The sequence below is a fragment of the Oculina patagonica genome, chromosome 4 (assembly GCF_052425735.1).
Source record: "Oculina patagonica isolate OP01 chromosome 4, crgOcupat, whole genome shotgun sequence".
Taxonomy (NCBI): domain Eukaryota; kingdom Metazoa; phylum Cnidaria; class Anthozoa; order Scleractinia; family Oculinidae; genus Oculina; species Oculina patagonica.
This window is the reverse complement of record NC_135761.1, coordinates 32,835,994-32,845,781: the sequence shown is the minus strand read 5'-3', so window position 1 is coordinate 32,845,781 and position 9,788 is coordinate 32,835,994. Positions and strand designations below refer to the sequence as shown.

Genomic DNA, 9,788 nt, shown 5'->3' with positions numbered 1-9,788 from the left:
CTATGGGCTCCCTTAACTGGTTATAAAAATAGCCAAGCTTTCTTTCAAATATTTTGGAAAAATATGATATGATATGATATGATATTGCTGGCGAAGTTGTATCTTCTCTTGGAAGGAAATTTGAACTGACCTTTGTTGGTACTGACTTTTATGAACATACATGTATGGTTAGTGTAGTGAAAAAGTTGGATTTGCCTCTCATAATTTTCTGTTCTTGGATGGTTGATCCTCGTTACAAACCATTGCAATTTTACCAGCCACAGCCTTTTTCTCATTTGAAACATGTAAACTTACTGTATTCAGATAAGTCACTTCATTTATGCATCGGTGAGAAAAAACAATTGTCAAACAAGCTTTGTGTTTTAACAGACGAAAACAAGAAACATGGCGAGGAACAGACAGGAAAAGAAAATAAGAAACGCCACAAAAGAAAAAAGAGGAGATGCCAGAAAACAAATACCTTAGCCAATCCAAAGCGTGGATGAAAGTGACATTGTTGAAGAAATAAATACCAATCTGCATAGGAACAAGAAAAGTTAGACTGACAGTGTAAAATAAATACCTGATGAAGGAATGTTAACTGGTGAAAAGCATTCAGGAAAGACGCAATCTAAATGTGTAAATGCAAAACTTTCATGCAAATACTTCAGCCAATCCAAAGCCTAGATGAAAAGACAATCCAATTCGGGATGCTCACATTGAAGTTTCTTTTATGTTGTGCTAAGATGTTTTCAAAAGAGCGCCTGCTTACCTTGAAGTTCGTTTTATAGTGCAGTAATTCGAAAACATTCAGTTTCATTGCAAAAAATCTCCTAAGTTGTATGACGCAGGACATAAAGGACCGAATAGAAAAAAATTAAAAAATTTCAACAAATATGTTGACGACGTCTCAATGGATGTCCTTGAATGCAACAATAGTATGAGACAATTACATTTCAAACTGCTTGACACCATGGGCTCATTATAGGATTATATAACCACCATTGGTTGTTCTTTGCTCACTTGTTCGCCAATACAGACAAAAAGTATCATAATGGGAAAACCAAAAAAATGGCAGCAACGTTTTAAAAAAAGGGTTAAGGATCAGCTTCACCGAGGACAAGTTTGTTGTTTGGAAATCTGGTGAATCACTTCAAATCAATTCACAAATGCTATACGATATGCAGCACCACCACCACCTTCACAAGCTATTTCACTCCAGTCTTTAGCACGTAAGAACTCAGCCAGCACGCCATAGACTTGCAGACGAAATTGACCATGTCACAAAACGCTAACTCTGAGCACAAGGATCCCTCTCTCAATCAGCGTATTAATCATTTCTGTGTTGTATTGCTTTGCAGGTGCTATACAATGCAACGTTTGCCCTGTTGGCTTTACCAAGACAAGAATCAGGACATACACTAGAGTATTAGAAAATGATGGCTCAGCCTTATCCACACTTGAGTAGCGAGGGACCAGGTATATTTTAAGGCGCTTTTCTTTTCTGGTGACCGGGCTTCTGATCTAGCAAACGTCAAAACTGCGGAGATTCTCCATCTCCAAATTCTGGTCTCTTGTTTACCCATTTATGGTCGTCGACCCACCAACTGGCGTCCACACACAAGAAATAAAGTCTTGTTGGAACAATCTAAAATTGGAAAAGAATACATGAATGGGGAAAATGAGAGATGAAAGAATGTGGCACCAATGGAGAGGGGGATCGCACCGGCAGATCTTGCAAAACCAGATTAATCTTGATGTAATTAATGGATAATTAATAAAAATAGTTTTTATAGTTTTTGGTCGGGCGATGTTATGCACTACGATTGCACTGCATCGTGGTCAAAAATAAATATTAGCTTATTAACATTGAGATGCGGTTGAGTGAACATCTTGCAAGTACTTAGGCTTGAGTCAGATAACTGAATGCTCAATGGCCATCAACTGCCTTTATCCATTTCTTTGCCAATTCGGTAGAAACGTAAACCTCCACGGTATTTCCAATCAAACTGCAGCTATTGATGCCTCTTGCTGGATACATAAAGCTTGGAATGTGTCAGTATCTTTACATGGCAATAGAGAAAGGTGAGATTATTTGTTGAACAATGCAAACATTATCCAATCTTTTTGTCAGGGTTGAGAACATTTTCCAAGTATATCTATGTGCAGTCGTAAATGCTGAGAGAAAGCCAATTGTTGTGTCTAGAAGTCTATTATTATTAAGAAATCAGCAACTACATAGATGGTGATCTCTAAACTCACATCCCTCGTAACTTTTTTAAAGAAAAGAGGACTATGAAGAAGGCCAGAGTTGCCACCTTGCTACAAGTGGCTGAGCTGCAGAGCCAAGGGATAACCGTGGATGGTATGCACTATACTGTTACATGGTAGGTTCATATTCATGTACACTTACCATTTGCCAAATTTTAGAATTGTTTGATTACCTCTGGTACACACGCTTGACCTTTTCCGTATGTTAGAATGTCTTTAGGGGGAAAAGCTCTGCGAGAGGTAACCAAGACTCTAAGCAGATCTTCTGGGTTTCTTCTTTATTTTCTTCAGCTACATCTGGCTCTTCACAGCTACAATTCTACTACTCTCTTACTACTTCTTCTTCTCCTAAATTATACCTCGAAGGTTTCTCAACTATATAGCAAAATTGTAGACATGTTTGGGTTCGAATCTCTATGACCTTGGAAAACTTGAGACATTCCCATGACCTACTTAAGAAAGCAAATACAAACAAGCCTACATGAAAAACCAAAATAAAGAGTAAACGACCAATGACAAATTCGGAAGAATTAATACGAAACTATAACAGGAACCTTTATGGAGGTCCAAACCAAGTTCAGCTAAAATTTCCAAGTTCATTTACCGTGGGAACGTAAACGTCTTATACAAGCACTTGACTTAATAACCAACACAACCTAAACTTAGAAACGTTTTGTGTGAGGTAAACCCTCGAACACTCGATCACTTACCCAAACATATCCACTATAGAAGGCAATCGATCTAAGCTTTAAAGATAAACAACTATAAATTTCTGTGCGGGCTGCCGGGTCCTTAAATCACAAGATTCTCATGTTTTACAAAGTTATAAACAATTACCGTAATGATTCGATTTAGCGCCCTCCTTCCAATAAGCGCCCCCTTCCGAATAAGCGCCCCCCTTCGAATGTGTTTTTGTAAATAAGCGCCCCTATTCCAATAAGCGCCCCCATTCTAATTAGCGCCCCCATTCTTATAAGCGCCCCTATTCTAATAAGTGCCCCTATTGTGGATAACTGGCCCTACTGAAGTCATTGACGTCAACTAAATAAACTCCTGGCCGTTCACCGTACAGTTTATGTATATATTTACTGCTAAAATGAACAATTATTTTAAAAATAACTGAACTTTTAACAATTTCTAACTGTTACAGTTTCTGTTGTTGTTAGATACGTTTGGTTGTTTCTCAAAAAATTAAATAAGCGCCCTGTCCCGAATAAGCGCCCTGTCTCGAATAAGCGCCCTCTCTCGAGGTGCCAAAAGTAAATAAGCGCCCCGGGCGCTAAATCGAATCATTACGGTAATCATGAACTAAAATTACAGAGCACTAAAAATAATATTTCACTTCATAACACGTACATGCTCTTGGCTCTCTTTTAGTTAAATATGTCATGGCAAGAACAATCAAAAATGGTAAGAGGCCATCAATTCAATTCAGTAGTACAGCGGAAACGTATTGTATGCTGTATTTGTGGTTTATTAAACTAGTTAAAATTCCAATTTAGCTCACATTCAAAGATCTTGACTTTTGCCGACTTTTTAGAAGAAATGGGGAACTACCTTGAGGGACACCTCGATCAGCTGGATGCTATAAGATTTGACTGGTGTTAACTTGGGATTTTTCTTTAAGCAAACAAAAAAGGTCCTTTGCTAGGAATTTGGCTGAGCCTCTGAGAATCTGTCTAAACTGCAGCTCAAATGAAGTTCAAAACGAAGAGTATTTTTGTACTTAAATATACCGGTAGTAGATATAATACAATTAGAAAATGTCTAATAGACGATATTGTTCTGATTTTAGTTCTTTAGATGTCAATCCCAAAATTATATTTCTCTTTAATGATGTAGATGCTTTCTCTGAAAAAAATTAGGGTACTTCATTCATAAAGCTTTTACACTAAGAAATTAATCGACAGTTGCAACAATTGTTAATTAATTAATTTTAATTTTACCTTTACATATCTTTAGATGTATTCCGTATTATTATTATTTGTTTTTTATCTTTCCTATACTTTTGCAATACCGCTTGTAACTGGAATGCAAATAAAGTGTTGCTGTTGTTGTTGTGTTCGCAAAATTATTCTAGTGCAGCAAAGCTTTCTTGATCTTGCAGATTGAGTAACAGAAATTGATATCGGATGGTCAGAAGTAAGCGATAACTATGAAAAATCGAAAGAGCCTTAGTTTTGGCTCGGCAATGCCAATTTCAAATACAAGGAAATTAAAAACTGCTTCATGCCTCCTGGCACTTCGCAATTCAATCTAATGTGCTCATATTTGAGCCTTATAAACGTTTAATTATATTTTTGCTCTCCTTTTCTGATTAGGCCATCAGAAGAGAATGAATTTGTTCGCTGGTAGGTAGTGATTTCTGTTGTTTCTGTGGCTGAAGTATACAAACTTAATCCTAGTTTTACGGTAGCGAGAAGCCATTCTGTGATGATTTTATGACATCTTGTTTGTCACCTTTTAGGGAACAAATGGTATTGCTGGCAGCACATTTCCTGCTCGAACAGCCTACAGTCAGACACCTGAGGAGAATTTGTTTTGAATTCTACTATCTGGAGTGTTCTTATATAAAGATTGTGGTTACAAGGGTAAATAACCAGCGGCGTTGGCTTCCCAGGTTGGGCGAGTGAAAAAGCACCACCACAACAAATGTTTTCAAGTCCAAATGCGACCGATATCACTTGAAAAACTTTCGATTTTTAAGCAATTTTCACAACCGTATAAAATTTCTCACCAGCTTAAACATTTCATAGGCACGCAGACACAGAAGCGACAGGAAGGGAAAGATGGACATGGCCAGACAAATAATTTTGTAAATAAATCTGAATCCTTACAAACTTCTTCAAGAATACTTATGGCAATTATTGCAATTGCAGCCGCAAATCAGTGCCCTTGCTCTTTTTCAGGATAGACTTACTGTGAAGGATAATGTTTTCGCCAGTCATTTATCTGCGCACAATTCTTGAGAAAAAGTCATAATATGCGCCCTGCAAAAATTAGAAAAAGGGTCTTGTGATCTTTCAAATGGCTGACACATGTCAGCATTTTGAAAAACTAAAAGGAATCTAGCCGTATTGTCTTCACTATTTGTTAATAATTAGTGCTACATTTTAAATGTGCTATACAATTTTTTTAACAAGGCATTAGGCTGAATACCAGTTTAAACTCTATAACAATGTTACAGTTGCTTTTTGGCAGAAATTAAGAACCTATTACAAACCTGATTAGCTTAAATTTGTGTTAATAGCCCTTCATCTAAAAACCTTCTTATAATAGGTTCTTACTCGTGCTTTTTTAATGTGGGACCCTATTTTGCTTTAAGTCTATGTATTTAGTGACAACTCTTGTGACAACTTGTTATTTAATTTTGAAAACAGGAAGTATACGACTGGATTAGGGGCAAGGAGTATCTCCCTCTATTTTTCACAATACATATCGAGGGACGGGACGAGTAGTACTCAGCCTCTATTTTTTACTCTTCATATTGAGGGAAGAGTCATACTATTAAAGGATGAAATAACCAAGGAGGACACGCATGACCTAACCGGACATGCATGTACAGGTATGTAAAAAATCAAAAGCAATCTATCAAAATTATTGATCTTAGAAAGGAATGTGGAGAACTTACTAGGGAGTAACTTTGACTTACTGCTTAAAAACAATGCAAACTGAATGCTGAATGTCAATGAGAGAGTTTTGAGACTGCAATTATCAATACAAATCAAGCATGTGGCATATGTTTGCACTCAGCAACATGCTCGGCTTTTGAACCTCAGGTACGGCCACCATCAGGTACGACCACCGGTCCTACACTCCTGATTACTTGGTCAGAGGGATGCTAGACTTTAGGGTGAACTTTGCCAGCTTTCAACAAATAGACACAGTCACCCTAGAAGCCTTAAAAACAGTCTGCAAGGCAGCTGGCATGCAAAGGAAGGGACTTTAGATCAAGATGACGAAGTGATGATAGTAGCCTAATTAGCCTTCCCTTATTTATAAAAGGTGAGGATTGGACCTGATTATTACAACAAAAGCAAAAGACAATAGCCAGTTTATCACACATACTCTTTTTGTTGTCACAATCAGTTTGTCATTAGCGTGCGAAAAGGGCAATATGCGAAGTTTTCTGTTGAGTTTATTGACCACAAGAAAAAGGTAAAAAATTGTCTTGTTGAAATATCGTGACCTTTTTCCACTCGCAAAAGCTACCGAGATAACCGTGTTAGATTACAGTGCTGAGATTTTAAATGAAGCGAAAAAAAGGATGTACGAAAGAGAAAATGGTCGCAGATTTCCGTAATGTTTGTACTGATCATTTCAGTGTCTTGATTAAGTTTTGCGTGCGTTGTCGTTTATCCGCCACGACCACAAGTAAAGCTGATAAAATACTGACCATTCAACGCAAGCTAGAACAGTAGTTAATTCAAACTTTTGACAAGGGATAGCTTTCTAATTTAATTAATAATTTCTTTGCTGGCAATGAATAGATCCTTATCTCCGGGTTTCACTGTTGGAGATCTCAGGTTTTTACTGGCTAATAAAAAGAGCGAAACAGGAACAACTCTGGTTTTAGTAGACTTCACGGCATAGCAGTTTCAGTCACACCAAATCGAACCTTACGGAGAGATTAATCAGCGACCTATCAGAATCAATCAGCATGTTTTTCCCCAGCCTGAATGCAGCAAAGTGCAAGTAGAGATTTGCAGAGATGCTCTTGGACAAAACAAAACCTATCGTACGCCGCACAGTCTGCAACAACAGCAAACTTTGACGAAGGAGCTGCTCCACGATTTCAGACTTTTATTTAAACTTCAATGTTCTGCACTGAGTCATCTTTTTGTTTGCACCGCACAATTTCAGTTCTGCACCAGCCACAACGATCTGCCACCACTTCTGCCATGTCGTTCTGTTTGTCTTCATGTTTTTTCACACTGCAATAAGTATTATGATTTAGCTGAAATGGACTGGCCAGCACATCTTAACTGCACCCTTTTTCCTGAACCACCTCAACTTTGTTTAAAGCCACCATCGTCTCATCCACCACGCCAAAATCATCCAGCCGCACACCGATCACCACCACATCGACCATGCCACAAGTCATTTCATCGACCGCATCCACCACGCTGCGACCAACATCCAACAAGCCACAAAATCATGCCACAAGATCACCCACCACGGCACCACGCCACTCGGTCACTCCTCAAGATTTATTTTTTAAATTAGCGACTTTGTTCCAAGACTCATTTTTTATTTGACAATTGCGTTCGGTTTAATTATTAATGTTGTTTTATTGCCTTTTTTCCTTTTTATAATTTACTTTTTCTGGCTCAGGTTCAGGGGTCACTCAAACGGTCAAGAACGAGCTGACATACCGATGCCCGAGTGATTGGGACTGTTGCCTCCTGTTCCTGAGCCTTAGGGAACATTTTATTCATTTTTTTCGTTTTTAAACTTTCAAGTGTAGTTTGTTTGTTTTTTGTTTTGCTGTAGATTTTGCATTAAGAACCTATTACAAACCTGATTAGCTTAAATTTATGTTAATAGCCCTTCATCTAAAAACCTTCTTATAATAGGTTCTTACTCGTGCTCAAATGGCCCTGCATCATGCCATGTCCCGCAGTAATCACGTGTTCCTGCAGCATAGCATGTCCCTGCAGCAATGGCATGTCCCTGCAACATGCCATGTCTCTGCAGCAATGGCATGTCCCTGCAGCAATAGCATATGCCTGAAACAACGACTAACTGGACTGTCCGGTAACAACAGTTTGTTTCCCTGTCTGACTCCAACTGATGAATGCGTCTTCTGCACAGAGTCATCCGTTTGCGATCTTTTCCTTTTTGTCGATAGACGCCTTTCAATTTCAAATAAATACGCAGTAAACTCCTGTACGGGTGTTTGCGATTTGTGATTCCACGTGTTTTGAATAAACAGAGCATCAAAGTCAGCTTTTGCTTTTTCCAACATTTCTTTTCTAGTCGAAGAATGTCCGACGTTGCCTTTAAAAGGAGACGAAACGGCAACTTCTTTACCGAAATTCTTTAAAACATTTTCTTGATACGTCATATTTCTATGGTTGCTTTGATTTCCAAGCGGGATTTTCTTTACTGACAAGTTATGGTTTGACACCAAGCAGGATTGACTAACAACAGTATTCGTCGAATTTGATGACTCAGCAAGTGATTTTCGTTTGACTGGCGTATTGTCATTACATAGACTCTCTTTGACAAGCATACCTGGGTTTTATCTGAGTAAACCCCTCCTGCATTGGAAGTAAACCATCCGAAATACAGGGGGGTGAGGTGACCTCATCAAATGAAACGCTAGAGTCAAACAACTTTCCCAACTGTGACTCTGACAACGAGCAGTGAAATTGAGTTCGTTCAGGCGTAACATGCGACAGTGGTTGTTCAATTTCAAACTCGTGACTATTCTGACTGGAAGCTACAATGCTAACATCAGGCGCATTCCCGCCGGGTGAAGATCTTTCTTGGAGAATAGAGTAAGATTCTTCGCTGCTTCCTCTAATCTGTGAAGTTTCACTCGATGATGATGAACACAGCTCTTCAGGCACTAGTCCTTTTAACGGTTGATCCACAAGCACAACGTGACGTTTTTGTTTTTTGTTAAAGACACAATCTTGAGGAGAGTGAAGGAGTACAATGTTGTCGGCCAGATTGATTAAGTCTCAATTGACTTTGAAGATCATTATAAAGATAAGCTGTTGTCAGTAGCAGAGGGCAGTTTTGATGGACAGTACAGACAGCGCTTTATGGGTGAAGGCAAAGATGGTGGAACTAGTTTCAAAGTTCCAAATCAAGAGGAGCACAACTGTGATAGGCGCTTCAATGGCCGCCACCCTCCAGAACTCTGGTCATATGAAGGAATTGCAGTTACCAAACAGTGCCACCTCGGCACACATAAAAGACATATTACTTCATAACTTCCAAGACCACATCAGTCGGGATAACAATTCGTTGAAGACAATTTATAGAACTCAGGCGAGAATTTATATGAAAGTAAACAAAGATACCTAACATTTCCTTGTTGAACATAGAAAATTTTTCCACCAAAACGTTTTTGTTATTTCATGAAGTTAACATCTACGTTTTCCTTGCAGATCTGACAACAGCACATCACGGAGCAGATCTGCAAACGCATCTGGAACAGATGTAAGTATACCTTTGAATTCACTAGTTCATTACTTAAAAAAATAACTCCTAGCACTGTAAAGTCAACCCTCGGACCGCGCACCTGTGACCACCATCACCCCCACAGGATGCGCACATGTGACCACCATCACACCCAGAGGGATGCGCACCTGTGACCACCATCACCCCCAGAGGAGCCACACCAGTGACCACCAGCACCCCAGAGGAGGCACACCTGCAACCATCGCCTATTTCAGAGGAGGTGCAATTACGAGCACCATAAATAATCCAAATCCAGCAGCTATTATTATTCTGTCGCAAGCTGGTTTAAGCAATCTCGAGGTAAGTCTGAGTCGTGTTTGATAAAATTCTGTTAAGTCTCACTT

The 9,788-nt window shown here is 38.9% G+C and overlaps 1 pseudogene; it reads right to left on the bottom strand.

The window, feature by feature from the left end:
• Positions 1–6,921: 6,921 nt before the first annotated feature.
• LOC144648339 (uncharacterized) lies at positions 6,922–9,551 on the bottom strand (annotated as a pseudogene).
• Between the last annotated feature and the right edge of the window lie 237 nt (positions 9,552–9,788).